Here is a 5,792-nt window from a genome sequence, read left to right as displayed (position 1 = left end):
TTTTTAATAAATTCCACTGCAATACCATCCAAACCTGCTGCCTTGCCGGCTTTCATCTTCCGCAAAGCTTTTACTACCTCTTCTCTGTTTACCAAATCATTTTCCCTAACCCTCTCACTTTGCACACCACCTCGACCCAAACACACATATATATATATATATATATATATATATGTGGGTCATGAGCATTATATTTGAGCATTATTAACAGCCTCGTTTGTGGTTTGATGAACGACAGGGCAGCTATATATGTCGTGGAGAAACGATTATAATATGTTCTCCGTCAACACGACGATACGACTCTTGGCCACGACGGTACGACCCTCAGCAGCGATGGTACGACCCCTTGGCCAAGAGGGCACGACTTTAGGCCATCATACCCAAGTGATGTACTGTTGTGCTCAAGAGTCGTACCGTCGTACTCAAGGGGTCGCACCGTCGTGCTCAATGGGTCGTACCGTCGTGCTCAAGGGGTCGTCCCGTCGTGTTCAAGGGGTCGTACCGTCGTGTTCAAGGGGCGTACCGTCGTGCTCAAGGGGTCGTCCCGTCGTGCTCAAGGGACGTCCCGTCGTGCTCAAGGGGTCGTACCGTCGTGCTCAAGGGGTCGTACCGTCGTGTTCAAGGGTCGTACCGTCGTGCTCAAGGGTCGTAACGTCGTGTTCAAGGGTCGTACCGTCGTGTTCAAGGGTCGTACCGTCGTGCTCAAGGGATCGTATTGTCATGTCTAAGCGACTTAGTAACATCATGTCAGACGCTTCCTAAGGAAAAAGGACAATAATACTACAGACAGACAGACAGACAGACTGACAGACAGACAGACAGACAGTATACACCTGGGACAGACTCCTAACATACCAGACTTCAAGTTATAATCATAGTCAGAATGTCTGCAGGAATATGTGATAATCCTGTGCCAATGACAGTAATTGTGGACCTTATTACTCTTGCTCTGTGTAGTCTGTTGTGACTCAACACACACACACACACACACACACACACACACACACACATACTAACAAACAAACAAACAATATTTGGTGCAAAAAATGCAAGGGCTAAGCGGCGTAACCCACTTGGGTTCACCATGACATTCTCCCTCGCGAAATTACCCGCGGATCATAAGGCTTCGGGTTAATTAGGGGGAATTAGTGTATAGTGTAATATTACGGTTAATAGCTGAGGTGGTGGCTGTGGTGGTGGAGGGGAAGGGGCCAGCTGGCTTGGCGAACGAGGTGGTAAGGAAGGTCAGGTCAAATTGGCTTAGGTTACAACCACGATGACCCTGGAGGTTATCATTATGACGTGTTAAGCATGGGCACGGGTTAAGAACACGTCACGTGTTCCCGGGAGAACTGGGTTACAGGGACTGGCCTAACTATGAGTGACCCATATTATCCTCACACCGTTGCTTGTTAGTTCTGACCTTATTCTTAATGACTGAATGTGTTTGATTGATCATACAACCTATGCTTGCCAGGCCACTCAATAGCTCGGTATATATATATATATATATATATATATATATATATATATATATATATATATATATATATATATATATATATATATATATATATATATGTACACATAAAACCCCTACACTAACTGTAAGGGTTGGGGGCATACATCACATATTGGCTGGTTTACCCCTACGTATATAATCACCAAATCAAATGGGTAATGTTAGGATCTTATTGATAAGATGACTTTCATTATTCAGTGTAAGTTGTCTCTTCTGCCGTGGACCTTATCAACACGGTACGACCTGGACGGTATTGGATCCCCTCTGAGGGCTGGCTGATGTAAGGAGTTCAGTGACGTAAGGGGGTTGAGGAAGACACTACCTGGCGAGTCACTCTCATTACGTTCTTTGAGTGTCTATAATTTCTTTCATCTATTGTTTTTTTGGTATTCGTATTTCAAGCTTCTACGTTTACCTCTCTCTCTCTCTCTCTCTCTCTCTCTCTCTCTCTCTCTCTCTCTCTCTCTCTCTCTCTCTCTCTCTCTGTACACCTTTTTCTCTTCCTTGTTCTCTCTTCACAAGGCCTGTCGAGTGTATATATATTTACATTTACTGTTTGCCTTCTTCTGTCTCCATGACCTGCTCTCTCTCTCTCTCTCTCTCTCTCTCTCTCTCTCTCTCTCTCTGCACTTGGGCGTGTTGAGCGAGGGTGGGAGTGGAGTGAGCAAGAGGGCCCCTCTGGTCCGTTGCTCTCGCCTCACTCAAGGGGGGGTTTATTTTGGTACCTGTTGGCTGGCGTGCCTCGCTCGGAGACGGTCTCCCCCCCCCCCCCTCCATCCACAGTCTCGGTCCATCAGCAGAGCCGTCTCCACACCACACGGGTTAAGAGACATCTCTATGGACGAGGCCAAAGTAGGGGTGTGTCTATCTCTCTACGGTGGATGGGGGTGGGAGGGGGTAGGGGGGTCAGGTCAGCTGACATGGCTACAGGCGGGGTGGAGAATGCTGGACTTCAGTTATCTTACTGTAACGGGTTTAGGAGAGATACAGAGAGATGTCTCTCTCTCTCTCTCTCTCTCTCTCTCTCTCTCTCTCTATCTATCTATCTATCTATCTATCTCTCTATCTCTCTCTCACCCAACCACAGCCTCCACCACCCAACCACCTACCATTACAGACAGAGGCATTGAGAACAAGCGTCGACCTCTCTCTCTCTCTCTCTCTCTCTCTCTCTCTCTCTCTCTCTCTCTCTCTCTCTCTCTCTCTCTACTGGTCTAGGAGCCTGGGAGAGACCTTGAGTAGAAAAACTACAGCTCTGGCTTTTTGGGGAGAGAGACTCTCTCTTTCTCTCTCTCTCTCTCTCTCTCTCTCTCTCTCTCTCTCTCTCTCTCTCTCTCTCTCTCTCTCTCTCTCTCATACCCTGTGAAGTGAGGCCATGAAAATACTAGGTTAGAAATATGAGGGCTTTTGGTGGACAGGAGGATAAAGCAGAGCTTCTTGCCCGAGAAAACACGCAGGCATGTTGATATTAGAGAGAGAGAGAGAGAGAGAGAGAGAGAGAGAGAGAGAGAGAGAGAGAGAGAGAGAGAGAGAGAGAGAGAGAGAGAGAGAGAGAGAGAGAGAGAGAATATAAGCCTGAACAAGCCTAGCACCTCATCAAGCAATCTTAAGCTACGCCAAATATAACCATCAACAGAGTGTGTTTCTAAGTATGAATACTATGTATACACACACACACACACACACACACACACACACACACACACACACACACACACACGAGTATTCATAATACTGACGCTTCCATCCATCCATGTAAACACCAGAGACTTGAAGGAAAAACGGTCGTGTTCTACCCCCAGCCCAGGTCCGGGTTCTGGCCGTGTTGACTGAATATGTAAATGTTGATTACACTGAGCTGTTTACATGTTTGTAAATCTAGCTGCGAGCGGATCGCTTCTGTGTGTGTGTGTGTGTGTGTGTGTGTGTGTTGAATCAAAAAGGCAAGTTCAAAAGTTATGTAAAAACAAACATGATACGTTTTGCTTTGATCTTTTAACGGAGTAATAAATGTATCTTTTTTTTCTCATATCTATATATTTTCTGGCAACACTGCGCGAGTGAGGGATGTTCAGTAGTGATTGATTCTATTGCAACCCTTAACTAGGGTTCAACGAGGAGTGTTGGTCCAGGTTGTGGAATGATTCGTGCCTTGTTCTAACCGATAATGGATGAAGATTCTCTCTCTCTCTCTCTCTCTCTCTCTCTCTCTCTCTCTCTCTCTCTCTCTCTCTCTCTCTCTCTCTCTCTGGCCACCGCATCAAACGAGCCTGGCGATAGTTATGGCCGATCCATGTCCAGGGAGGTCAAATATTCTTTTTGTCACTACTGACAAAGTCTCTTATGTGCACTGCGGGAATAACAGACATGTATATATATATATATATATATATATATATATATATATATATATATATATATATATATATATATATATCTGCCTGAATTCAGTGGAGGTATATACAATACCTGGCTAACAGATTAACCATCAGACAGGCCAATAAGCATTTATCAATTGCCGGGGCGGGGGGGGGGGGGAGATGGAGAGCATTTTACGGTAGTAATGAGGGTATGAACAATGTCTGTCATTAAAAAACATGTACGATGATTACTTCATTCTACATTCAGAAAACAGTATATATCTAATGCCTTTAGTACATTCACTCATAATCAACAGCACCTTATACACTTGATTACAATAGACAGAACAATCAAACCCGTGTTCACAACCCCTGCTGCTTGGTAATTCATATGATAATTAAAAATAGTTGAGGTTTTTAGAAGAGCTTTCAGGAGCTACTGCGCACCTGTCTGCGCAACTTAGATTCCCGCCAGGTATGACGTCATAAAGAGGACAGAACTGGCGGAAGCAAGGTCGTGTCGCCCGTTTTTTTTTTTTTTTTTAGGTAATTTAGCGCAGTGATTTTAACTAGTGTGCAGTGATGAACTAACAGTGTAATATAACTTCAGGTGAAGAAGAAGAGAAGATATAAACGCTGCCGGCCTCTGTGTGCGTTGAACATTTAAACGAGGCGGGTGCGTTTACAAGTGGCGGGGGTAACGACGCGCGGATCAGGTAAGCCAGAGAGAGGGATCCGGTCCCGGCTACATTAAGATTTATATTGGTTTTATGAATCAGTGAAATGCCATGTTGGTGGTGGGATGGCCGGCCTGTGAATAGCGAATGGACATGCGACGCACCGCATCAAAGGTGATATTGCAAGTTAGACGTAGGATATTGCATGCATTTTTACCATTACCTCAACATATATATATATATATTTTCTCTGATGTGTATAATATTGTGTATGAAACTTAAAACCCTTTTTTTTCCTTTGTAAGTTAGTTTCATGTGGTCTGTTCAACCTCCTATGATTCTATTTGACAGATGGATGCCATCCTTGACCGCCAATGTTCTCATATGAATAAATTGAATGAATTAAATTTATTTCAGTTGGTCGGGTACGGAGGTAAGTGTCGGGTTAATGTATTCAATAATAAAGTGGTCATAAAGTGTAGTTTGATGGTTTGACGGACTTTTAAGTTAAGGAAGGTTGGTTTAGAAGTCTACATTTCTCGTCATAGAGTATTTATAGGTAGGAAAACTATATTATGTGAAGTATCTACATATATTATTCATAATCGATGTCTCTAAGTAGATAGGAAATCTTTGTATCATGTAAAGTATCTACGTATTCATAATCTATGTCTCTAAGCTCAGGGTTTGGGGGTCAGACATCACACATATTTGCAACAGTCGTTCACGTTGGATCATGTTGGTCCAGGACAAGTCAATATACTTGTTTGTTGGTCGAGAACAAGTATAAACTTGTTTGTTAATGTCATTGTTCGGGCGATGGTCTGTCTCTGACGTATATTTGTTATAATATCATAACTCTCAGAATGTTTGCTGTGTTTATACTCACTATTAAGAAGCCAGAGTAAGCAAAATATTCGCCACGTTTAATATTCTAATTATCATGTCACAAAAGGCCATTCTCAGGCGCAGTAGCAGTAACCAAGATGACTTGATTCTCCACGTGATGTTTTCCATCGGTTACCACGCACATGTGAAGTTAATGTTGTTCTTACATAATATAACCATCGTAAATGAGCAGCTTTTGTTATACTATTCGTTAGACTCTGAATATCGCTTTTATTTAAGCGGATTTCAGAGGATTTAAAGATTTTTCTATTCTCTACACAGTGGAACGCTTTTAACAAGCACGGCTATGTTATGGTTAAGGCGTAAATGTGCCTCGCTTTGAAT

Source organism: Panulirus ornatus, chromosome 7 (assembly GCF_036320965.1).
Source record: "Panulirus ornatus isolate Po-2019 chromosome 7, ASM3632096v1, whole genome shotgun sequence".
Classification (NCBI taxonomy): Eukaryota; Metazoa; Arthropoda; class Malacostraca; order Decapoda; family Palinuridae; genus Panulirus; species Panulirus ornatus.
This window is presented reverse-complemented; position numbering follows the sequence as displayed.